The 27183-nt window shown below is 42.7% G+C and overlaps 1 long non-coding RNA gene and 1 pseudogene across 1 annotated transcript in view; both read left to right on the top strand.

Moving 5' to 3' along the window:
- Positions 1–24747, top strand: part of LOC108299399 — a 38454-nt gene extending 13707 nt beyond the window's left edge. The window contains exon 4 of the long non-coding RNA XR_001822950.2: positions 23756–24747. This is a non-coding gene — a long non-coding RNA (uncharacterized LOC108299399). The remainder of the gene's footprint in view (positions 1–23755) is intronic.
- Positions 17960–18860, top strand: LOC108299398 (annotated as a pseudogene).
- Positions 24748–27183: the final 2436 nt, after the last annotated feature.

Below are 27183 nucleotides of genomic sequence, written 5' to 3'. Positions count from 1 at the left end.
AGTCAGTAGAGACAAGGAAGGAAGAGAGTCATGTGATGGTATGGGGAGGCAGAGAGATGTGCTATCAATTGCCAGAATAATCTGAAATGCAATTTATTAATTCAGTACATCATTCAGTTATTCAAGAAGTGTTCATTCATTCATTCAAAAATATTTAAGTTCCTAAAGTGTTCTCAGTTCTGAGTCCAAATCTTGGGATGCAATACCACCAGGACCCAGACACCAACATGGTGCGGTAGGTCTATGACTTGAAAGAGCATTTTGAGAACATAGAGGGAGAGAAGCCGTCCTATTGGCAGAGAAAGCTGAGTTGAGTTTCAAGGGCAAGTGGCAGTTAAGTGGAGGATGCGTGCCTGAGGCAATGGCCGGGTGGCAAGCATGCCGACAGTACTTTGGGGGAGCCATATGGCATCAGACTCGTTGGGGCATACGGTGTTAGGTGGGGTGATGGCGAGCAGTGAAGATTCCAGTAAAAGCAAGGGCTGTAACTTGAGGGGCCTCCTAAGTCATGGTACAGACTTTGGACTTTATTCTAAAAGCCATGGAGAGCTACTAGAAGGGCTTTTAGCAAGAGAAACTCAATTTGAGCTGTGCTGGGAAGGATCACTCAGGCTACATGAGCTGTGCTGGGAAGGATCACTCAGGCTACATGAGCTGTGCTGGGAAGGATCACTCAGGCTACAGGCTGCATGATTTAGGGCTGAGACTGGGAGGAGCTGGCCTGGAAGGTGGCTGTTGAAAAACGGATAGATAGGAGAGAGATTTGGTTGTCAAAATGATGGGGCTTGGTTATTGGTCAGAGACTTGGGGAAGACGGAGGAAGCAAAAACAGGTTGTACGTTTCTGTATCGGATAACTGAGGGTGGATGGTGTAGTTATTTGTCTGTTTGTGGAACTAAGAGGAGAATTGGGCTTTGGAGGGAGGACAGCGAATTCAGTTTTGGATATGTCTGGGATTGGGGGTGGCAGGGGGAAGCCCTGCTTTTGCACTAACCCAGTGCCTGTCTGGGTGAGTGGGTGAGGCTGTTTATAGCACCAGGCACAGGCTCATCATCAGTTAACAGCCATGGTTTATTTTTCTCCCGGATATCGAAGAGGATCTGTACTGTGGATGTAAGGAATTTGAGCTGGAATATGCCAGAGGAGTATACCTTGGTTAGAATCGAGATGTGTGATAACACGATTTAGCTTCTGAATGCAGAGACAAACAAACAAAAATCAAAATATCTCAGTGTTAAAAAAAAAATCATAGAATTTCACTTGCACCAATGGTTTTGTTTTATGAACTCCTTGACATGCGTCTGTAGCAAAGCAATTGCTTTGTTGCTGTGTTGAGGGGGAGCTTCCTGCAGGGCACACCTAGCAAATGGTGCTTCTCAAAAGATATGCCATCTCCCTGGGCTCTGATTTTCTTCTCCTGGGGTCAATATTTTCCTCTTGTCAGGATATTGCCTGATGCCTGCCTGTCTCAAGCCCCAGAAGAGAGCCATCTGTTGAGCTGTGGAGTGTTTTCAGCCACAAGTCATACATCATTATTCTAGCCAGGTCATGCTGTTGCTTGTAGAATTTTTTATAGATGGAGGTTCAGCTTATGTTCTGAATTAGAGGTTCTCATCTGCCTGTGGCAAATTGCAGCACATGCTACTGGAAATTCCCTCTGGTGATTGGAAATATTTGGGATATTATTTATTTAGATATTCTACTACTCCTTTTAAGCAACTCTTTCTCCATTCAATCTTCGAAAGCAGAAGAGAGAGAGAGTGTGTGTATATGTGTGTGTGTGTGTGTGTGTGTGTGTGTATGTGTATTTGTTTGTTTGTTTTGCGTTATCTCACACCAAAACCTTTTTCCATTTTCTCATTAGGAACTTTCTCTTTGTCCAAAAGAAGGAAAAAACAAAAAACACTTGTGAAGAACACACTTTTAATTTTTTTTTAAATGACCTGTGTATGCTTAAAGGTTGTGTTATGGCATGACATATTTGTGATTTTTAATTTTTTAAGAGGGAACAGTTTTAAATTCAGCCGAGTGTTAGCGATGTCGCTAAGAAATACTTCCATTTAATAGCTTTGAGTTAAATAAATGCTCCAGCTTCAAGGAAAAACCATCTGAAGGTAAATGGGGGTGGTTATAGGGAGAAACATATTACAGAGGCAGTTATGCACGTTCATGCTACAGGTGCTGGGCCATTGCCATCTTTATTTCTCGCTCTGGAGTTAAGTCAAGTAGCCACTGATGAAAGTCCTTTAAAGGTGCTTCATCATCCTCTGGATAAAGCCCAACCTTCTTAAGATGGCGCATGGAGTTTTCATGATTTGGCCCCGATGAGGTTTCTAGCTTATTTTCTTGCCATCCTTACCCATCTCTAATACCTGGTACCATGTCATTCTTCCCAATATTTGTCCTCAGCTTTTCAAATAAAGCATATGGTTGTCAAAGAAAGAATATAACGAGATGAAAAATGCGCTATTCTCTGTATGTCAATTACAAACTCCTTGAAATAAGTGAACAAATCTGACGTAAAACCAATTGCTTTCTCTTGAGGTTGGAAAACATGCCTAAATTAATGACCTTGCTGCTTTCTCCAAGGTCAAATGGTAGTTTGGCGATGAAGCATACCTCTATTTTATTATCGGTAAAATAGGGATATTACAATTTACTAAATATGGCTGTTGAGAAAATAAAATGACATCATTCTTCTAAAGGACCAGTGATGGTATCTGCTCCATAGTTGGTACTAAATACTAACCACTGTATTGATCTAAAGGACTAGCTCAGCCCCTTCCAATGGGTGATGCTTCTAGAAACAAGCATGAGTCCGCATGCTCTGACTTCCTCGTTGTGCTTCTGAATGATTCCTCTGTGTGTGTGTTTATGTGCTCATGCCCATGCCGTCGCTGCATAGCACGGCCTGTACATCGCACAGAGATTGTTTTCCAAAAGCCTGTTCCATTGTAATCTACATTTCCATCAACCTTCTATTGACTTTGCCATGCAGTTCAGATCATCACTTAGGTGTTACTGACACCTTTGAGCACATCTGCTCAGAACTGTGCTTGGAGGGTTGCACATTTTGAGGGTGTGTGCATAATGATATAAGGTTCTAAATAATAAATTAAAAGATAGTTTAGAGCCCTCATTACAGCCATCTGCGTTAACTTCCCATTACAAATTAAAATATCCATTTTGACACAAGTTTAATTTTTCCAAAACACCTGTTCTAAAAGGCAATGACTTTTTACATAATGGAAATGGCAACACTTTGAAAATATTACACTTTACTGGAAAGTTAGGTATGTTCCAGAATAAATGTTTTCCATGGTGGGCGGGGTGGGTGGTTCTCATATGTAATGAGGATGATCAATCACCCAACAAAAACTCCGTATAATGTATACAGAACTCACCCACAGATTTCCTTTTCTTTCTCTGTCCTTAGTACTTTGAAAAATCAGCAATAAGTTCCTTTGGTTTCCTTCTCATATTTTACAAAAATCATTGTAGAAGCAGAGGTGTGATCATTTAGCAACTATTGACTTCTGAAAAAAACAACAAAGCTTCCATCTTAAATCATCCACAAAAATTGAAGCAATTTCCATTACAACCTTGTAGATTAGGCAGCTTATGTGTACAATCCATTTTCTTTCACATTGGCTATCCATTGCATAAATATTTCTGCTTGTGTGGTTGTGCAATATACTGGTATTTCACTCATTTTTCTATTAATCCAAATGGCATCAAGCATTGAATGATGTAGGTATTTTTGGAGACTGACTTCAGTACAGACTAAAATAAGAGAATTCTGGTTTACAAGTGCTGTGCTATTTTCTAGGGATTATTTACTAAAACTGGATAGCAAAACAGAAAGGCAGTGTTTCCTTAAAATAAGACAATTTGCAAGGCCTGTCACAAGAAGTGAAAAGATTTCTCTTCCTTCTTGGTTTCCTTTTAACTATCTCCATAAAACAAAGGAATTGCCAGAAACCTTTGGGTGCTTCCTCTGTCTTCATGAAAAGGACTACTTAATTGAAGTTACCGACCTTCTTTCCTTTACCATTCAAAGATCACCTCTACCCACTGGGAGAGATGTCAGGGGAAAGATTTCTGCCTTCCAGGAGCCTTAGAGAATTATAATCATCAGTCTCCATGTATAATATACTCTCCTTTGAGTACATTAAAAAGCCATAACATGGAAAACATATAGTGCATGTTCTTCACTACTTTTCAAATATAGGTTCTTTGAAGGCATGGTGGGTAAGTTCAGGGGTGGATGCAGAAGGGCTGGATTTAAATAAATTTCTGAGCAATTCTAAGATTCTCTGATGTTGTCACTTGTATGATCTAAGGTACTGCTCTGAACATCACTTCTGTGGGCTGACTGCCAACTACATTCTTATGTTTATTTCTGCACTGCTCCTCACTCAGGCAGTTTCTCATCCTTGTATGCCCTTCTCCTCAAAAGTGGAAAGGCCTGGAGGGGAGAGGGAGCTTGGCATTTTGGGAGGAACACAAATAATTGTTTTTGATCTGGATTTCACCTTGTTGAGTAGGGAGGTGTAGGTAAGAAGAGGCTGGAAATAGTGGAGAGTCATGTCAACTTTGCAACTGAATTTGAACTTGATCCTAAGGACAAGGAGGTACCAATGAGCATTTTACAGACTAGCCATATGGTAAGATTTTAGTTTTAGAAACATCACTGTTAATTCTGGGTAGTGGGAATATGAGTGTTCATTTTACCATTCTTTGTGCTTCTCTGTATTTTCAAAAGTCTGACTCAAATGGATGAGGCAAATACAGCTCTTCCTGGCTTCAGAGTAAAGAGCAGATTAGAAGAGATACGACATATACATCAGCTGGAAATTTGTGACAGTAATTTAGACAGGGGACAATTATGTGCTAATCAAGACAGTGCCCCAGTAGGGATGGAGACACACAAGTGGCTGGAGCCACATGTCGGAGGTAGAAATGGAATTGGACATGAAGGGGAGTGAAGGAAGTGGGTGTCACTAAGTTTCTGGAAGGTCACCTAGTTAAGTGAGAATGCTCCATGCAGGAACGCACAGGGAAGATGATTATGTCTGCTTGGGACAGTTGGAAATGCCTGAGAGCCATCTTAGTAGAGATGCCCTACAGGAAGTTAAATGTTTTCATCTAGAGCTTGGGAGAAGTTTGGGAGCACAGATTTAGATTTAGGCATTGTCAGTTTTTAGAAGCTGTAGAAGTAAGTGTGATTACTAAGAGAATATCAAGAGTCAAACATAGGCAGGTGATGGATGAAACTCTGAGAGACATCTGCAGGTATTGGGATGTTAGAAGGAGGCTAACAAGTGAATGGAGAATTTGTTTTACGGGGAAAAATGACACCCATTGTGCCAAAAAGATAAAGTGAGGTAATTCTGAAAAATCTTTTTTTTTTTTTTTGAGACAGTCTTGCTCTGTTTCCCAGGCTGGAGTACAATGGCTCAAACTGGGCTCACTGCAACCTCCGGCTCCCTAGTTCAAGTGATTCCCGTGCCTCCGCTTCCCAAGCTAATTTTTTTTTGTGTTTTTAATAGAGATGGGGTTTTACCATGCTGCCCGGGCTGGTCTCGAACTACTGAGCTCAGGTGATCCTTCCGTTGTGGCCTTCCAAAGTGCTAGGATTACAGGCATGAGCCACCGCACCCTGTCTGAAAAATCATCTTTGATTGAATTTAGCGATAATGAAATTTTTGGTAAGAGTAATGCTGGTGGGATGGCAAAGGAAGAAACCAGATTACAAAGTTTAAAAAATCAAATAATAATAACAATAGCTACATTTTGATAGCTTATGATGTGCCGGACCCCCTGCTAAGCTCTTTATCAATATTGCCGTATTTTATATGCACAGCAATCCAATAAGTAGAACTTATATTTATTTCACTTTACTTGAGAAAACTGAGATGTAGAGAAATTAAATACTATGCCCAGAATCACGTAAATCAGATAGGGGAAGAATAACTCTGACTCATGTCTGCTTTAATCCTTAATTCCTAATTTTATTAGAGAAAAGAGAAGGACAATGAGTGTCCACCTGGTTTCAATAGTGAGGTCTGAGGTTCCAGAGAAGGTAAGAGAGAACCAGCCCACGGAGAAGAGGGGTTTTGTCTGTCTGCTTGTTTGTTTTTAAGATGGGATAACTTGAAGTATATTAAATACTGATGGAGAAAAACTTGCAGAAAAGATGTGGAGAGAGAAGGAAAAACTGACTCTACAGGGTAGGTTTCCTGAGGCGGTAGCACATGATGGAATGGAGTCCTCAGCATCCACGAACATTCTCACCATAGTGATCGCAACAGCAGGGATATCAAGTTGGGGAACTGGGCAGTAGATGAGTGAGGCAGGTCTTGCCCCATGGCTTCTGTTTTCACTGTGAAGGAGGTGAGGTCGGCTGCAGTGGCTCACATCTGTAATCCCAGCACTTTGGGAGGCGGAGGTGGGCAGATCACAAGGTCAGGAGGTCAGGAGATCAAGACCATCCTGGCCAACATGGTGAAACTCCATCTCTACTAAAATACAAAATATTAGCCGGGCATGGTTGTGCACACCTGCAGTCTCAGGTACTTGGGAGGCGGAGGCAGGAGAGACAGAAGTTGCAGTGAGCCAAGATTGTGCCACTGCACTCCAGCCTGGTGACAGAGTGAGACTCCGTCTCAAAAAAAAAAAAAATGGAGGGGGTGGTGCCCAGGTGGAAGCTCTGATGAGTGTGCAGATTGACAGTTGCTTGTATGGAGGACAGGAGAGTGCTGACCAGAGAAATGCAGAAAGACTCCAAGTAGCGCGTCAGGTCCAGTGGAGGCCAAAGGCCACAACTTGGGGCAGAAAGGAGGAGAGAAAGGCACAGTCTGTGCTAGGTGCTCAGGAAGAATTTACTGAATCATGCAAACTCTGATAAAGAAAAGAGGGGCAGGAGGCCAAAGCCAGAGGATGGGGAAAGAGGACATAGGACTTGGGGAGAGGAGCCCTGACATGGCTTTGGAGGCCTGGAACACCAGGATTATTAAGAATTCCAGTGTTCCCTGGACTCGCTGGCATTGCTCTGTCTGGATTTTCATTTTGTGGAAATCCTCCTGGGTCCTGGCCAGTTCACTCAGTGACTTTGTAGTTCACAGCAGTGACTGACAGTTTCACAAACCAGGCTTGATGTCTGACAGACAGCTACATCTCTGCTGCTAAGTGCTGGATCTGAATTCCTGCACAGCTTTGCAAACCCCAGCATGGGCGTTCTTCGTAGGACCTTCAATTTTTGCTTGAAACTCTTCCTTCTCTTATCAAATTTCAAGATGGCATTTCAGGCATCATTTTCTTGACAGGAAGGCTTAAACCCAGTTGAAAATTCAGGTGCAGTGTGGGGCCTTGCTTTGAAGGAGCTGTGTTTCTAAATCAAGGCCAGATGGCTTTGAGGGTGGCAGCCTGGAATCTTCCTTCCATGGGGACCTGCTCCTCCCCCAGGGAGAACAGAGTCACTTTGGTGGACAGGGACATACTACTTTTGCTACTTTCAACTTAATAGACCATGTCATCACTCACAGTTGACCTTAGATCATGGGGTCTTCAACCAGGCTAGGGAGGAGCTAAAAGATGACTGAAAGAAAGACTTTTAGACAAAACTATTCTAGTTCTTGGTGGATTCTTGTGAATAAATGCTAATGGCATCAACTGAAATTCCGGGACACCATCCCAGCTTTCAGGATATGAACTTTTCTCCTCTATGACAGTTGCAAACAAGTCACACTTCCACTTTATTCATTCATCAAATATTTATTGAGTGACGACTATGTTCTAGGCATGGTCTGTTGTAATGGTCCCCCCTCCCCCACACTTTTATGCTTCTGTGGTCAGACCTTTTCTCCTGTGATTGGGACCAAATATTTGGAGGAGGAATTAAAGCGCTTGTTTATTAAGCAGCTTCTATAGCCTGTGCTGCACAATTTCCAGGCCCACCAAGAATGTATCAAGGTAAGAAGTATTATGCCCATTTTATAGATCCAGAAAATCTCAGATTTAAACATAGGAAGACAAATAGCAGGTCTGGGATCTGAACCCTTGTCTATCTGTTTTCAAAGCTCATAATCTTTCTCCTTGTTAAGGTGCTAGAGAAGAAAAGCAGAAATAAAGGGGAGACTGAGTTTTCAAGGATGCAATTTCCTCACATAATTGTATTTTAGTATTGGAAGCAGCCATTTACTCCTTTATGTAAATAAGGATCAATTTCTTAGCAGGTCATTTTCTTAGCAGTGAGACTGCATGTGAGATTATAGACTGGCTAATTTTTTTTAGTTGGGAAGGTAAATGTAAAGACCACATTCGCAAGGTAAAGCAGCTGCGTGCGTTGTAAATCCTCATCCATTTTGTGCTCACTCTCCCGTCCACTTGACACCAGTATAATTAGCTGATGTTAACCAGATGTCAGCTGGAAGAAGAAAGGGGAATTGATCTTGGTTGAATACCCCTGGGGGCACCTGCCTATGTCACCGCATTTAATTGTACACATACCCCGTGAAGTAGGAAGTTGAAGTAGGAGAGGCATGTAGGAAGTTGCCCAAGTAAGGATTAGAATTCAGGACTTGAACTCCAGCGTGCCTGGTGCCAGAGTTCTGGCATTTGCCAGGGCTACAATTATAGACAGCACTTAAGGGACTTTTGGGGAACTGGCAGAGGGGAGGGTAGGCGAGGGTTAGATGTCAACCCAGTAGGAAGCAGATCCCCTACTCCATCTCCTGGGCTTTTGGTATTTTCTCTTTAATTGCAAAGAGATCTTTATTTCTAACAGCAGAAGCTGACTGTGCTACAGGCAACCCATGTGACTTATTGGGTATTACAAGGCTCTATAGATTTTTCCCCAGAAACTTCTACCTCTGGCGATGTTGTAAGGTAGAAGTAGCACTACTTTTGGAGTCGGGAGGCTCACTTGGAGCCCTGGTTCTGCTGAGGAGCTGTGCATCCTTGGGAAAGACTCTTTTGGGCAAAATCTTAAAACTCTTACTTTCTTTGCATTTTAAATGGAAACAATGATACCTGTGGTATTCAGCCATTCATCTTTCATTCAATTATTCATTCATTCATTCATGTACTTGTCCCTATGCCAGACACTATGTAGCCATGAGAGGTATGGTGTGAACAACACAGACAGCATGCCTGTTTTGAAGAAACTCATGTGCTAGTGGGGAGATGGATTGGAGTCAATATGGCAATACATGAACGTGATAGTTTGGGATCATTTTACATTTCATAGAAGATAAAAATAAACATGGCCCTGTGAGGGCGATGGATGGCATGGATGAGGGAGAACACCCTAGGTTGGGTGGCTAGAAAAGGCTCCCTGAGGGGTGACATGTGAACTGGGATCATAATCACAGAAGCAGCCAGTGGAGGGGAACACACACCAGGGAAAGAAGAGAACAAAGGAAAAAGACGGACAGGTGCTTGGAGTGTTTGAAAAACAGAAGGAAGATCTTGGATGACAGACCCAGTGATAGAATATGTGCAAAAATACTTCGCATGTTATAAATCATTATATAATTCCAAGATTATTAGTTTTCCTCCCCTTACCTCTGTTGCCTTTCTTCTCTCCCTCCTTTCCTCCATCCCTTCTTCCTTTCCTCTTTTCAGCTGGTCTCCTGTACCAGCGCTTCTCAAACACTAATTGAAAACAAGCATTAAACCAATAAAAGCCTCATTTTTAATGTTTGTAGTTCTAATCTGTTGTGGGCTGGTACTTTTGTAACATGTCTGAGTACTGTCAATTAACTACAGAGATTTCTAAATGCTGATTTTCATGTCTGTACCTCCCTCCTGGTAGGCTGATCTCCAATAATTGGTGGACCACACCTTGACTGGCACTTTCCCAGATAACGGGGCTCTTCTGCCCCAACCCTGCACTCACAGACATAGTTATTGGAGTTCACTGACCACTTAACAAACTCTAATAAGCCAATGTTTTGATTTTATTTAACACTTTATTTAAATGGGGCCTAGACTTCAGAAGCACACCCCAGACATCCATGTAAGCAAATCATATCACAGGCCTCTGTGTGTTGCTCTCTGATTTCTGCAGATCCTCCAGACTCTCAGAGACAAGGGCCTGGAGGCTGGTGTAAAGAAGTGCCCTAGGCCAGGCGCAGTGGCTCGCGCTTGTAATCCCAGCACTTTGGGAGGCCAAGGTGGGCAGATCACAAGGTCAGGAGATGGAGACCATCCTGGCCAACATGGTGAAACCCTGTCTCTACTAAAAATACAAAAATTAGCCTGGCGTGGTGGCGTGTGCCTGTAGTCCCAGCTACTCAGGAGGCTGAGGCAGGAGAATCGCTTGAACCTGGGAGGCAGAGGTTGCAGTGAGCTGAGATCACACCACTGCACTCCAGCCTGGGTGACAGAGCAAGACTCTGCCTCAAAACAAAATTCCCATTAGTTTTTTCTAATTGTGTTGTATAATAAAACAGCCTAATTAGCCTAGAGTCAGGGCAGCCCTGTGTGAGATTTCATACACAATCTAGAAGGAAAGCAGCTACAGGCGGGCTTTTCCCGCTAGGTCTCAATTCCTTTTACTAGGTTCGAAAAGCCAGGGGGAAGTGTCCAGCAAGGATAGAATTCTTGCCAAGTTGAATTTCCAGCTGGCTTGAAAAGGCTTGAGCAATAATGGCTGACTCTTAAATGGGGAATGGACAAGGTTATTAAAACTATCAGAGTATGCCTTGGGGCATTTGTAGCAGCCAGGGCGAGCTGAGAAGCCATGTGGTGGAGAGGTGAGGACCCCCTGCCAGGTCTGGGTGAGGAATAAAGATAAGGATGCCAGGTTCCTCTGGGAAACGCCGATATTCAAGGGTGACACAGAATTTCTCTGATGCCTTAAGCAGTGCACAGAATTTTTAGCCACTGGAGAGGTTTCAGTACTGATTAAAAAAAAAAAAAATCAGAGACTATTGGCTTCTGCAGACAGGAAATAGTCTTCTCATTTTGTCTTAATGTTCTAAACAACTAAAAATCGAGCAGAAATTGTTTGGAAGACTTCCCCAATGAAGTGTTCCTCTAGGCAAGGAAATGGAGCTGCTCTGGAGTTTTTGAATAGGCACACATAAGCCCATTATCCTTTTCTTGGATATTTTTCTCTCCCTGTGATTAAAAAAAAAAAATTCCTGGAAATTTAAATGTTTGAAGAGAGCTTAGAAGTCAATGAAAGAAACCATATCTTATCGTTCAGTTGGAGTCTCCATGGGTACAGGTGTTTGCACCAACTTGAAATCTATTTCCAAAAAAGGAACGTCATGTTCATAGCATTTTAAAGGAGAGTAGTTAAAAGCTTTGGACTTTGGAGTCATATAGACTCAGGGTGAATTTTGACCCTGCCTTTTCCTAGCCCGAGTAAATCATTTCACCTCTGTGGATCTCTATCCCTCATGTGTAAAGTGGAGTAATGATAATATTGATGACCGGCCCTTGATAGGCATTCAATGAGCTACACCCAGGGAGCCCTCAGCACAGTGCCCGGCACACAGTACAGAATGCTTCCAGTTAAGGCCTGATGCTGTCATGTTGTTATTCATTGTTACTTTCTTGGTCAACTCAAATCTAGGGGACTCCTTACCAGCCCTGTCCTCTGCTGACACCTCGCTCATCTAATAATTAGGCTACTTCCATGCTATTGGTTGCCCTGCTCCATCAGTGTGTGGATTGTTTTTATTTGATGCAGGAATAAGCTTATACTGTTGTGCCAGCTGCTATGGTGGACATAGAAAATGGATTAAGATGGTAGAAGGAAATTGATGTTTCTTAAAGACTCACAAAGGACACTACCTATTTCATCTCATTTAATTATCGCAACAGCCCTGCAAGGTAGGTATATGACTCTTGTTTCACAAATGGAGAAAGCAATCTCGAGATGTTAGGTGACTTGTCTCAGCTCACACGGCAAGCAGGTTGATTTGTACCCAGTGCTTTGTGTCCCCTAAGATGATGTTTGTCTTACTGCACCATACCACCTTTTTCCTTTGTTGAACTCACGAGCTAGTTAGGTGAGAGAAAATGCACATCATGAGAGGCAGAAGATAGACTAATAGAAAGCGGTCACATTCAAGTGGGAAGGGCACTAGCAGAACACACCAGCCAGCTCGCCTGCCTTGTCTGTTCCCCATCCCTGAGGTTGTATATCCACAACCACTGCTATGTAGGTGGTGGAAAACCAGCTGTGCCTAACAGCCAGTGCTGTCTAGATTGGTGGTGGACACTTGACCCAACCAGGGACAGGATGATTCTCTTTATTCTGTTTACGATTTTTAAAATTATTTATTATTTATTTTTATTGTTTTGAGACAGAGTCTCGCTGTCGCCCAGGCTGGACTTGAACTCCTGGGCTCAAGTGATCCATCTCAGCCTCATAAGTAGCTGAAGCTACAGACATGCCCCACCACACCAGCTTTCTCTGTTCTTCAAGGACATAAAGACTGTACTTAGTGTTTGAATTGAGAGATTGCATAGACCCAGGAATAATATACTAGTCTTCTTTAATTTTGTAACAAATTATCACAAATTTGGCAGATTAAAAGAGTACCCATATATCAGCTAACGCCTGGCCACGTGTGGCTGGGTTCTTTGCCCAGGGTCTCAGAAAGCTGAAATCAAGGCATTGGCTGAGCTGTGTTCCTTTACCAGTGCTCTTGGGAAGAATCCTTTTCCAAGCTCTCTCAGGTTGTTAACTGAATTCAGTTTGGACTTTGGAGTCATATAGACTCAGGGTGAATTTTGACGCTGCCTTTTCCTAGCCTGGGTAAATCATTTCACCTTGTGGTTGTGGTTGTAGGGCTGACATTCTCATTTCCTTGCTGGTTGTTGACTGGTGCTGTTCTTGGTTCCTAGAGGCCACTTGCAATCCTTGTCCTTCCTTTCTGAAGCCAGCAATGGAGAATCTTCCTCCGTTGATTTCCTCTCATGCCTTTCATCTTTTTCTCAGGGAGAGCCCAGAGTCTTTTAAGGTTCACCAGATTAGGTCAGGGCCACGGCCTAAACCCCTTTTCTTAAGGTGAAAGCACCATACAGTATAACTGAATCATGGCAGGGAAATCCATGGTATTCATAGTCCTGGGGGTTATGCAAGACCCATGCACCAGGGGCTGGGAGTTTTGGGTGTCAGTTTAGAATTCTGCCTAACACAGATGGGGTTGCCATTTGGGGAGCCAGATGCAAGCAGTGTCAGGAGATCTGGAGAGGAGGAAAGAGGAAGAAAGGAGGAGAGAAGTAGAGGGAAAGGAGAGGGGAGGGTAGAGGAAGAAACATCAGAGAAGCTTCCTTATGGACGCTCCAGATAAGAATGTTTCCTTCCTTGCCTTTTTCAGCTTTTAGAAGCCATCTAAATTCCTCCACTCTTGGCCTTTTCCTTCATCTGCAAAGTGCGTCACCCCAGTCTTTGCTTCCGTCATCACATTGCCTTTTCTCCTATGTTGACAAATTTCCCTCTGGCTCCCTCTTACAAATGTACTTGTGATTACATTTGGGACCCACTGGGACAATTCAGGCTCACATTCTCATCTCAAAAACCTTAACTTAATCACACCTGCAAAGCCCTGCAAGTTAACATTTACAGGTTCTAGGGATTTGAACTGGATATCTTAGCAGGGATAGGGGTGGGGTGTGGAGGTGGGGGAATTATTCAGCTCACAAGAATACGTGTGGACTCTTAAGTCCTATGGCTCAAGTTCAAATCTCAACCCTGCTATTCCCTAGCAACATGACCTCAGACAAGTGATTAATACTTAACCTTTCTGTGTTTTAGTTTCATTATCCCTTAAGTGGGGATAATTGTAATAATATATGCATTGGTCACTTTTGTAAGGATTAAATGAGGAAATTAATGAAAAGCGCTCATCCCAGAGCACAACGAACATTTAGTAAATATTGGTGATTATAGTTTCCACTTATGTTATTTACAGCCTATGCTGTGTATTTGCTGTTTTAGCCTGCCAACATCCATTTTTGTCTTCTGCTGCTAAGAGCACCTGTTTTTCTTGGAGAACTTCCTTTTGCTGACTCCCAGTTCATATGGTTTAGGTGGGGCTGAATTCAATAGTAGCCCCAGGACTGTGTGTGGGAAGCAGGTCCAAACGCACCAATATAATTTCCTTGCCTTGGTCCCAGGAATTTGTTCAATGATGCACATGTGAGTTAAGCTGGTCCAAGCAGTGTGACTCTCTGGTTTTTCCAGGAGCAACTGGAAAAGGAATATTTGCTGAGGGCGGAGTGTGCGAAGCTGTAGCTACCTTTCTTATCGTGAAAGTTTTGCCACACTGTAGAACCAACCTGGAAGGTGGGAAGCAGAATTAAGGGAAGGAGAGAGATCCCTGAAGTTCGAGGTTAAGCTTCAAATACAGCTGGTCCTGAAATCAGCACTATTGTGGTCTGTCTAGTTACATGAGCCAACAGATTTTCCTTCTTCAGTGAGAAGGGGACTTTTACTTGAAGGATTTCCAGGGTCATGGGAGTGGGAGAGCCTTTCTTTCTCTTTGAGTGGAGGCAGAGATGTATTGGTCATTTCTAGGCCTCAGCCAACTTTTAAGAACCCAGGAGCCCCAGCCATGTGTGCATAGCCCCAGAAAATTATTACCTGGGTACACCAATGTCCTTGATGTTCTCTCTCCCCATTGCACAATAATGGTGATGACAATGAAGATGGTAATCTATCGGGTGCCTCTGATGTGCAATCCATAAGGATTTTTCATCCTTTCTAGTACTTGCAACAGCACTGCAAGGGAAAGATTACTTTGAAGATGGGAAATGGAAGCACTGGGAGGTAGAGTAAATTTTCCAAGGCCAAATGGCTAATGCTGAACAAAAGTTCATGGAGCTTTCTGGATTCAGAGCCTTTTCCTTTCCTACGCTGCTGCAATAACTCCCAAAGGCAACCTGAAAAGTCCCTACAATCAGGAATCAAGTGATTCTGTTTGCAATAGCCACAGCCACTGGGTCTTTCTTCTTGGAGGGTGGAGTTCTCCTCTTGTTCTGTACTTTGTTTCTCAGAAGAAGCTATCGACACATCAACTCTAAAAGCCTCCTCTATCTGACTGGGTTCATGGAGCATTCTCTCCTTCCACATTTTCCTGTGTTTTATGTAAACCTCCTCATGTGTTGGATTTGTGTCTAGAAGATTTTCTTGAGTGTTCAAATTAGGCATTATATGCTCTTGGGAATTATTTACCCACTAGATTCACCATTCCTTTTATAGGAATACATCTAAATTGAGATGTGAGGAACAACATAAAGCAAATAAAAACTAGTTACAACCTTTTGAGCTGTCATATTCCAAAACAGATAATAACAGCAGTGGATCAGTGAAACAAGCACACACACACACACACACACACACACACACACGTAAGGATAAAATATTGTCTTGTGACGACAAACAAAGGTTGAACATGAGATGTATTTGGATCTGAGCTTGACATCCCCTACTTTCAAACTCTGGGCAAATTACTACATCATTTACCTCTCAGGCTCCTCAATTAAAAATTGGGACGATAAAAATTCCTCCTAGGGTCGCTGTGAGGATTGCAGCTATTATGTGGGAAGATTATAAGAGCTGAATGGCAATTATAAATGTTAATCATTTAGCCCAGTGCCTGGCTCACAATAACTCAACAATATTACCAATTTTTTAATTGCATGTGTATATGAAAAAAGCAAAATATTTCTAATGTATATAAGCCATCTAATATACAGAAGGTACAGAATCAGATTTGCAAAAGGATAATGGAGACTGAATATATATATTTTGTTATTATAGTCAAAGTTTGACTTTAGAGACCAGACAGTTCCCTAGAGGGAATGGTTTTCATGGGAAAGACTTAATTTATTCTTCATTCAGACCTTTGCCTGGGACCAGGAGCCACAGATTTTGAGACATGGTCTTTGGAATCATGATGCAAAAATGAGCTGCTGGTCTGAATGGGACATATTCTCCAACTCTCAGGGGCATCAACAGGATATTCAGGCCATTCTTGGAAGAGTGAGACTCACAGCTGGTACAGGAATCAGAGCTGAAGTCCAGGTGCCCCTGGTTTCAGGAGAGAGAATAAGGCAAAAAAATGCTGTCAAGTGTTTTGACAAATTTCATACCAATCTCATATCCATTCATTTGCCAGCTTTTATGGCTCTCTGAAATCTTTATATGATATCGGCACACTCTGATTCTCTTTCTCCGAGAGCTGCCAGGAAATCAGTGTGTTTTGAAGCCCTGCCTCTACTGACCTGACCCCACCTTCCAGCCATTATTAATTGAACGTTTTGGACCTGTCAATCCCTATCTCGGGATCTTGGAATCGGGATGCATGGTTACTAGGGACTCTTCTGGACTGAGGAGTTGGAAACTCGGGAGATATGGGACAACTCTGTGGTGATATGTGTGGGAAAGTGAAAAGAGCAGGTCTGGAGAGATGGCTGAGATAGATACAAGGAGAAATAGAAATGAAAGAAAATGAGAGCAAGAGAGAAAGAGTCATAGAGAGTCATAATGAATGCCATTATGTTTTTTTGCTAATGCTAGTTTGACATATGTCCCGTTACTTATTAATAAAATCATCTAAATAGGTAACACCTAACTTTCCAATATCTCCTTTTAGTCCCTATTTTAACATTTTAATTTATGAATTGAAATATTTCTGTTCAATTAAGGATATCGCGCACAAAGTTAAAAGACAGCTATGATATTAAAAAAATATTTGTCACGTCTAAACTGACAAGGGACTAATTTCTAGAATCTGTGAGCAACTTTTGTAAATCAACAAGAGAACTCCACATTCTGGTACAAAAAAATAGGCGAAAGGTTTGAGCTGGCAATTTATAGAACAGGAAAGCCTAAAAGCCTAAGAAGCACATGAAGAATACTCAAACTCATTATTCATAAAGTAAAAGTAAAGAGTTATCACTTGTCACCTATGAGAGTGGCAAAATATATAAAATTTGAATGGGGAGACATAATGACCACCAAAACTGTGGCTGGGCACATAGACGTGTGCAGCCATTTTGGAAAATAATCTGCAATTCTTCGTCACGTGACTCATATGTGTCCTCTCTGCCCCAGCAGTCTGGCTTCTGGGTATACAACCCAAAGAATGCTCATATGGGTCTACAGGGTGATGCATAGGGGTGTGTGGTCACTTCAGCCGTGTTTGCAATGGTGGGGAGTTGGAAGCAATTTCACCCCCGGGGAAGGCGTTGTTGAAATGTAGTTGACACACACAAATACCAGGCAACAATGAGAAGGAATGGACTCAAAGTACACATGGCAATGAGAATGGACATTAAAAAGCTAGTTCTCAGAAGAAATTGGGAGAAACGGAACGAGATACATAACAATCCATCTATATATAATAAAAAGGCTTGCAGAGAAAGCAGCAAGATATATTTACACGTGAACCTTAACAAACACTAAAATGATTGCTTATGGGAGTGGGGAACAGGAGAGAGCAAGGGAAAGGTGATAAAAGGGAACAGGTAAGCATGTCACACCCATTAGGATGACTGCTATCACCAAGAAATCTAGAAAATTATAGGCCTAGGCAAAGATGTTGAGGAATTGGAGTGCATGTGCATTGTTAGTCAGAAAATAAAATCGTGCAGCCACTATGGAAGACACTATGGCAGTTCCTCACAAAATGAAGAATAGAAGACTATATAATCCAGCAAATCTACTTCTGGGTGTATACTCCAAAGAGTTGAAAGCAGAGTCTTGAGCTATTTATACACCCATGTTCATAGCAGCATTATTCACAGCAGCTAAAATGTACAAGCAACCCAAGTGTCTATCAATGAATGAACAGTTAAACCAAATGTAACATATACATGCAATGGAATATCGTTCAGCCTTAAAAAAGAAGGACGAATCAATATTGTTAAAATAACCGTGGTGGTCCCATCCAGTCTCATCCATCCCATCCTGCAGCTGCGCCTGCCAGCCATGAGCTCCAAGCAGTTCATCAAGGGCCCCTTGTACTGGCTGTTGGGCGAGGTCAAGAACTGGCTGCTGTCCAAATGTGACCTGCAGAAGGAGGCAGAGATCCACAGCTGGATTGAGGGACTCATCGGCCTCTCCTTCGAACCCGACATCCAGAAGGGCCTGATGGAGGGGATCATGTTATGCACACTCACGAATAAGCTACAGCTGGGCTCAGTCCCCAAGATCAACCGCTCCATGCAGAACTGGCACCAGCTAGAAAACCTCTCCAACTTCATCAAGGCCATGGTCAGCTACATCAGGAACCCATGGGCCTGTTCGAGGCTAACAGCCTGTTTGAGAGTGGGAACATGAGACAGGTGTCTCTTCTTACCCTGGCGGGGAAGGCCAAGACTAAGGGGCTGTAGAGCGGGTGGACATCAGTGTCAAGTACTTGGAGAAGCAGGAGCAGAACTTGGAGGATGCCACCGTGAAGGCTGGCCAGTGAGTCATCAGGTTGAAGATGGACACCAGCAAACATGCCAGCCCGTCGGGCATGACCTCATACTGCACGAGGAGGCATCTCTATGACCCTGAGAACCACATCCTGCCCCCCATGGACCACTCAGCCATCAGAATCCGGATGGGTACAAACAAGTGTGCCAGCCAGTTGGGCATGACAGCTCCCAGGACCCTGCAGTACATCTATGACAACAAGCTGGGAACTGACAAGAGTGACAACTCCTCCATGTCCCTGCAGATGGGCTACACGCAGGGTGCCCACCAGAGCGGCCAGGTCTTGTGACCCAAAGTACTGCCTGCAAGGTGCAGTGGCCAATGGGGCCCCCTCGGGTGCTGGAAACTGCTCTGGCCCAGGGGAGGCCCCTGAATATCCCCTTACTACCAGGAGGAGGCCGGCCACTGAGGCTCCCAGCATGCTTTCTCCCCACATCATCTCCCTGTTTGGGTTTTTTTGTTTTTTTCTGTGTTTTCATCTTTTTTTTCTCTTAATTTGTTCAGTGCTGCCAATAACTGAGGGTGTGTGAGTGGCGGCGTGGGATCAGGTAGCAGGGTGTTTTTCCCCCTTGCCTTGGTCCATCACAGGACTGAGTCACCGAGTTGTGGGGGGAGGGGTCAAGGCCATATCCCTATACGTGTAGGGTGAGGGTCCCTGCTGGCATGTCCAGGCTGTGGGCCGAGCTGTGCTGGGGAGAAGAGACCTGGGCTTGGAGGGAACTGGTCTCCGAAGGTTCCCGATTGCCTCGCCTCTTCTCTCTTTTGTCAGCCAATCAGTTTGTGGTTTCTGTACCCACAACGTTTCAGGATGTATTAACAAAAGAAAAATACATTTTTTTTTTCCCCAAGGAATGGGGCGGGGACAGTGGGGACAGTGCTGGGAAATTCGTCCCCCAGGAAAGGGGGCCTGGCCAGGATGCTAAATAGCTCAGGGTCCCAAGTGGCTGGATTTCCCTTGTACCCTCAGACCAACAGACCTCAGACCCTCAGATGTGCCCTGAGGCCTGGTGGGGAAAGTGAGGCCCTTACAAGGAAGTGGAATTCTGAGTTGCAGGGGCTAAGCCTGACCTCCTCTTCATGTTAGCACTGCCCCCCCGCCTGCCACGGCCGCAGTAGGATTTTTGTTGTTGTTCTTTTGCCCAGGCTGGAATGCAGTGGTGTGATCTTGGCTCACTGTACCTCCACCTCCAGGGCTCAACGGATTCTCCTGCCTCAGCCTCTCAAGTAGCTGGGACTGCAGCTGCTCCACCATGCGTGGATAATTTTTGTATATTTAGAAGAGACTGGGTTTGTTTTTCTTTTTCTTTTTTTTTGGGTGGAGAGGGAGCAGAGTCTGGTTCTGTTGCCCAGGCTGGAGTGCAGTGGCGCGATCTTGGCTCACTGCACCCTCCGCCGCCCTGGTTCAAGTGATTCTCCTGCCTCAGCCTCCCGAGTAGCTGAGATTACAGGTGCCTGCTACCATGCCTGGCTAATTTTTATATTTTCAGTAGAGACAGGGTTTCACTATATTGACCAGGTTAGTCTCGACTCCTGACCTTGGGATCCACCTGCCTCGGCCTCCCAAAGTGCTGGAATTATAGGTGTGAGCCACAGCACCCGGCCTAAAGATGGGGTCTTACCATGTTGGTCAGGCTGGTCTCAAACTCCTGGCCACAGGTGATCTGCCCACCTCCGCCTCCCCAAGTGCTGGGATTACAAGCATGAGCCACCATGTCCAGCCCTTTCAGTAGGTTTTAAGGAGCCCCCAACCCTCCTTCACTCTTTCTGGGCCTGACCAGCTCTACTGCTCTGTCTCCCCCAGCCACATGCCCCACCAAGTACTGCACAGGGACCCCACACAGGGGCCCTGCTCCATGAGATAATGTGAAACACGTCTGTGGATAAAAGCAATAAAACCTCTGTTTGTATGAAGAAGAAAAAAAAAATAGCCATACTGCTCAAAGTAATTTATGGAGTTAACACTCTTCCTGTCAAGCTGCTAATATCATTTTTCAAATAATTAGAAAAAAAACTATTGTAAATTTCGTATGGAACCAAAAAAGGGCCTGAATAGCCAAAGCAATCCTAATTGCAAAAAGAACAAACCTGAAGGTGTCACATTACCCAACTTCAAACTATACTATATGGCTACAGTAATCAAAACAGCATGATACTGGCACAAAACAGACACATAGACCAATAAAACAGAATAGAGAACCCAGAAATAAAGCTGCACACCTACAGCCATCTGATCTTTGACAAAGTCATCAAAAATAAGCAACAAGGAAAGGACTCCCTTTTCAATAAGCGGAGCCAGGATAGCTGGTTAACTATATGTAGAAGAATGAAACTGGACCCCTACCTTTCACCATATACAAAAATTAACTCACAATGGGTTAGATTCAAATGTAAAACCTCAAAATATAAGAATTCTAGAAGGAAATCTAGGGAATACCATTCTGGACATCAGCCTTAGGAAAAAATTTATGACTGAGTCCTCAAAAGCAATTGTAACAAAAACAAAAATTGACAAGTGGGACCTAATTAAGGAGCTTCTTGACAGCAAAAGACACTATCCACAGAGTAAACAGACAACCTACAGAACGGGAGAAAATATTCACAAACTATGCATCTGACAAAGGTCTAATTACCAGAATCTATAAGGCTCTGAAACAATTCCACAAGCAAACACCAACTAACCCCATTAACAAGTGAGCAAAAGGCATGAGCAGACACTTCTCAAAAGAAGACATACAAGCAATCAACAAACATATGGAAAAATGGTCAACATCACTAATCACTGGAGAAATGCAAATCAAAATTATCAGGAGATACCATCTTACACCAGTCAGAATGGCTTCATTAAAAAGGCAGAAAACCAATAGACGCTATGAGGCTGTGGAAGAAAGGGAATGCTTATACACTGTTGATGAGACTAGAAATTATTTCAGCCACTGTGGAAACCAGTGGCAATTGCTTTGGCGATTTCTCAAGGAACTTAAAGCAGAAGTACCATTGAACCCAACAATCCAGTTACTGGGTATATAGGCAAAAGAAAATAAACCTTTCTAAAAAAGACATGTACTCATTTGTTCATGGCAGCACTATTCTCAATAGCAGATGTGGACTCAGCCTAGGTGCCTATCAATGGTGGATTTGTTAAAGGAAATGTGGTACATATACATGATGGACTACTGTGCAGCCATAAAAAAGAACAAAATCATGTCCTTTGCGGCAGCATGGATGCAGCTGGAGGCCATTCTCTTAAGTGAATTAATGCAGAAATAGAAAACGAAATGCTGCATGTTCTCACTTAATAAGTAGGAATTAAATATTGACTACTTGTAAACATAAAGATGGCAACAGCTGACACTGGGGACACATAGAAGGGGGAGGGAGGGGACATGAGTTAAAAAAGTAATTGTTAGGTATTATGCTCACTACCTGGGTGATGGGATCATTCCCATCCCAAACCTCAGCATCATGCAATATGCCCATGTAACAAACCAGTACATGTATCCCCTGAATCTAAAATAAATGTTGAAATTATTTTTTAAAAGAAGGAAATTCCAACACATGCTACCACACAGATAAACCTTGAAGACATTATGCTGAGTGAAATAAGTGAGTCACAGAAAGAGACATACCATATAATCACCTAGACGATGTACCTAGAGCACTCAAATTTGTAGATACAGAAAGTAGAGGGTGACTGTCAGGAGCTGAAGGGTCGGGGTGGGTTGATGGGAATTGCAATTTTGCAAGATAAAGAGTTCTGGGGATTGATCACACAATGATTTGACTGTATTTAACACCACTGAACTGTATTTACAAGCGGCTAAGATGGTAAATTTTATGCTTTGTAGTTTTTTTTAACCACAATTCATTTTTTTTTAAAAGAATAAATAAATGAAGAAATAAAAGGAGGCCAGAGCCTTGTGCAAACTGATCATGTCCCATGGACCAAGGAATTTGATTAACTCAATCCTTTCTATAACGCATTCACATTTTCTAAAATGCAGGGCAATTTTTGTGGCCCTTGCTTTTCCTAAAAGCTTACACTATGGGAGAAAAGTGATAAGTGACCCTGAGGTCAAAGCCTGTTTGTGTCGCTTGCAACCCTCTTTTCTATCCGAGGAGCATGGTTGATTCTCATAGATTTGGAGGTTTTATATTCACATTCTTTCTCCCATCCACTGTTTCTCAGCTTTGAATTGGCAAGGTTTATTACAGTTACAAGGTTCTATCTTCCCCTTTTCTTTGTCCAATTTAATTCTATTTAATTTAAACCTCTCCTTCTCTTGCTCCAGATTGTTTTGGATTCAAACTTGCTATCAAAGCACTGCAAGATCACTTCGCCTTGGCATGGCTCACAGAATTAGGCTTTGCACCATCACAGTCACTTTGTGTGGAGATTTTGAGTATGGCATAGTTTCTCAGCTGTCCATAACGATGGCATAAGTGGTCTTAGGGCGCTACTGCAAGATGGATAGTGTACTTAACACGGAGACTGAAATAGTCATGCAGATTCAAATGCATGCATTGGGTATGAAGCTAGAGATGGTAGTATTGAATGCTGGTCCTAGCTTGCAAGCACAGCTGGTCTAATCACAGCTCATGATTCCCAGTCAGGTTGGACAATTCTCTTGGCTAATTATGCACTCAAAGCTCTAGTCTCTGTAGTGCTTAAGTTGTTTTGTTCCATGATTTTACAAAGGGAGATGCATTGAAATCTCCTGAAATGGTGGGATGATGTGGTGATACAGTTCCACTGACGGAAATAATAAGGAACTGTATAAAAATATTGTTGTTTTTTCTGAACAGCTCAGCGGAAAGGCTAAAGTCTTCCCAAAACAATGACAACAACAACATGTTAAGATTAATGGTGCCTCTGCTACTGGTATCTATTTAGATGTTGTGACATGAGCAGAAGAATTTTACAGGCTTTGTCTTTGGTACAGTTAGATAATTTAGAACAGTCTTGGCTAGCAATGTCCTGATTCTGTACTGCTGTAAAAGTTCAAGAGTTCTCATTTACAAGTTGGAGATTCAATAGGATATACACACACAATGAAAAGAGAGCATGTGTGTATGAGAGAGAGAATCAAGATCAAAGTAGTCTAAGAAACACTTTATCCATGGCATGGTGAGGGAAATATGTAAGGGACACTGTTTTTTCTAAGAAATAATGATGATTTGTGATGGTTCTCCATGATAGCTAAAGATTTAGGTGTTTCTTTGCTGGCCAGTGTAGTAAAGTGGATATGAGAGGTGGAAAATAAAGCCTTTTCTTGCTGTAATCAGTATTGTCTCCATTTCTTATAGGCAGCAGCCTCCCTAAGCCTGACTGCTTGAGAAGCTAAAGCTATAAATTGTGGGTAATTGTTTGTTACTGTAAGTTTTATGGAGCAGAAATGGAGCTGGTAAGGAAAAATCATTTTCTTAAGAAACAAAATGGATTAATAAATGCTGCAACAAGGATGAATCTCAGAGACGTTCTAAATGGAAGAAGCCAGATGCAAAAGACCACATACTGTATGATTCTATTTATATGAAATATCCAAAAGGGCAATTTATAGAGACAGAAAGTAGATTAATGATTGCGTATGGCTGGGGATGAGAACAAGGAATGACTGCAAATGCATAGAAGAAATCTTTATTGGCATGATGAAAATGTTCTGATATTGAATTCATTCAGGTGATGGTTGCATAACTGTACATTTGTTAAAAATCGTTAAATTGTACATTTAAAACAGCTGAAATTTATGATAAAGCTTACCTCAAAATATTTGTTGAGAAAGAAAGAGAATTATGCCAAAAAGAAGCCATAGGTTTTTGCTGTTTGAATTGTACATGCTGGCCCTATAAACCAACTCTTTTCCTTTTGCCTTCAAACTGGAGGAACATGGAGTCCCAGTGTCAGGAGGAAATCTATTGTAGAAATTGCCTGAAATGCCATTTAGCAACTGTTCACGACTGAAGGAATTGGATATCCTATATCTTGCCACCACACTGGTCATAGATGTGCCCGTCCAGTGCTAGATATCGGTTTTGTCACTGTATTACTGCTTCATTGCTGGGCTCCCCATCTTCTCAAGCATGAACTGCTAACCTTGAAGATGGTCTCTCCTGGACAATGGGATTATCGCTTCCCACCAGTGTACAGTGCATTTAATAAACTTATCACTTACCATGTTATAATTAAATGAGGTTTTATTTGTGTCCTGCCCAAAATATAAGCTCTTCCAGGCTGAGAGGCTGTGTTGTTTTCATCTCTGTGTGCTCAGGACTTGAAACAGAGTAGATGATCAATAAAAGTTGACTGACTGAGATGACTTTGTTTGCCAAAGAGTTGCTATTGATCTCGTGGGAGGGAATGGTAAGAGGTTGAGGAGAACATCAAATAATAGGTAGGCTCGTTTTCATTTTGTCAGTTTTCTTTTACCACAACAATGTTTGCTTAAAAACAACCCCAAAACTCAGTGGCTAAAAACAACAGTCTTATCTTTTCACACATACATTCATAGACTCATTGAGGGTTGGCTCATCTAGGCTCTGCCCATGTGAGCTTGGCTTGAAGCTATGGGGTGGGTCTAGGTATTCTCCATCTGTCTCTCTCTCTCTCCTTGGGTGTATGAGCTGCTGGACCATGCTCTTCTTGATGGCTGAATAGTAAAAGCAGGAAATACGTGATACCTCTTAAGATTTAGGCTGAGAGAGGTTGAGCACCATTCACATCCCACCGGCTAAAATAAGTCAGGTGGTTATGTCCAACATCAGTGCCTGGGAAAATGAACTCAACCTTTAATTGGAGAAACTGCAAAACCACAAGACCAAAAGCATATGATGAAGAATTGGAAATGACAATGCAATATGCTTAATTTATGAATGGTTTCCCCAACAAAGCCAGCTTGAAATTATGAATCACTAAAAAATTTTAAGGGTGTGTATGGAGACATGGCAAATGTGGAGTGACCAAAGCTCTATCTGCCCTGGGGTTCCCCATCTGACTGCCTTGTACCTCCCAGTCATGAAAACAGTGCTGCTGTTTCATTTCAGCCGAACATAGCTTGCATAATCCCTTCCTTAGGCACGTAGTAAAGAATGACGAGTCAAGAAGCAGTGACTCTAATGAGAGGCCATAACAGAGTGTTCGGTGGTTTAAAAACGAAAGGGTGGGTGTAAGTGTAATAAGAGGGGAACAGTTAAGTCACAATTTGAATTTCAGAATTTGTTACTTGCATCTGCTGCGAAAACTGTACTCCAAAAGGTACACACTAGAAGGAGATGCAAATTGTCCCCAGTGTTTGTGGAAGCTGCAAAGTTGCTCTACCTGACAGAATAATGATGAGTTTTTGGAAGGGCTTCCGGGTACAGAGGATGCCAAGGCAGCACAGTCATTTGAATGAAATGTTGTGACCTGTGTGTTTGCAAGCAGAGCTGTTGCTTTGTCTTTCAGCAGATTTCTTTCCACAAAGTAAAAGAAGCCTTGGGGAGGCCTTACCAACTACAAAAGCAACTTTGAAACCCTGAGATATGTTACAGAATTGTGCTGATGCACAATCAAACATAGTAAAAACGTTACAAAGGCCCTGTTGGGTGCAGAGGACCTCAATTCTGGCCACTTCACCTTTCTTTCTTACATCAGTTTTAGAAAATAAGTGTTATCTTGCTGCTCCTTTTTTCGTTTACCTGAACAAGACATTTTAAAATCTTTTTTTTTTTTTTAGCATTAACTCAATGTTTACTATGCAGTGGCAGCAGGCTTTGTTCTAACTACAGTGATGCAGCATCTCATTTGCTCAGGACTGAAAGGTGTTCCAGGATGTGGGTCTTTAAGCTTTAAAATCGGAACTGTCCTGGGCTAAAAGGACAAGTTGGTCCTTGTTCTGAGGTATTATGGTGAACAAAGCAGATTGCACTTTCATGAAACAAACATTCCAACCAGAAAGGGCAGCTCCCTAAATTACACAGACAAAATTATGCATGTGCTGATAAGTCCCTTGAAGGAAGAAAATACAGGCTTGAGGTAGAAAATACTAGGTGGTAACTGAGTGTGGGGACTGAGAAGGAGACATCTAAGCTTAGGCGTAAAGGAGGCGTGGGGCTAGCGAGGTGGAGAGTGGAGGAGAGGGCCTTTAGAAGGAGGGAACAAAATAAGCAAGCCCCGTGAGGTGACAATGAGCTTGGTGTATTTAACGTCATTTCAAAAATTCTATTTTATCTATTCATTTATGTTAGAGATGGCATCTCGCTCTGTTGCCCAGGCTGGGGAACCTTGGCATAATCATGGCATGCTGCAGTCTTGACCTGCTGGGCTCAAGTAATCCTCCCGCCTCAGCCTCCTGAGTGAACGGGACCATAGCTGTGCCCTACTACCATGCTCATCTAATTTTTTAGTTGTTTTGTAGAAACAGAGTCTCACTATGTTGTCCAGCTCCTGGCCTCAGTGATCTTCTTGCCTCTGCTTCCCAAAGTGCTGGGATTACAGGCCAGCATGATGTATTTGAGAAGCTGAAAAAATGCACTGGGCAGGCACAAGCATTGCCAGGGGGAAGAGACTCGGGGAGACTGGAAAGTAGGCAGGACTTTAGGCTATTGTTGAATGTTTGCCTTTTTTTTTTTTTTAGGTTTATTAAAGTTTAAGACACATACAGAAAAGTACACAAGCCATAAGCATATTTTTAATAAATATTTTCATACTCAACATACCTGTATAACCAACACCCAAATCAGGAAACAGCATGGTCATC

This window comes from Cebus imitator, unplaced genomic scaffold, assembly GCF_001604975.1.
Source record: "Cebus imitator isolate Cc_AM_T3 unplaced genomic scaffold, Cebus_imitator-1.0 Scaffold21, whole genome shotgun sequence".
NCBI classification, from domain to species: Eukaryota; Metazoa; Chordata; class Mammalia; order Primates; family Cebidae; genus Cebus; species Cebus imitator.
The sequence above is the reverse complement of the archived record's forward strand: the minus strand, read 5'-3'. Positions and strand labels throughout refer to the sequence as shown.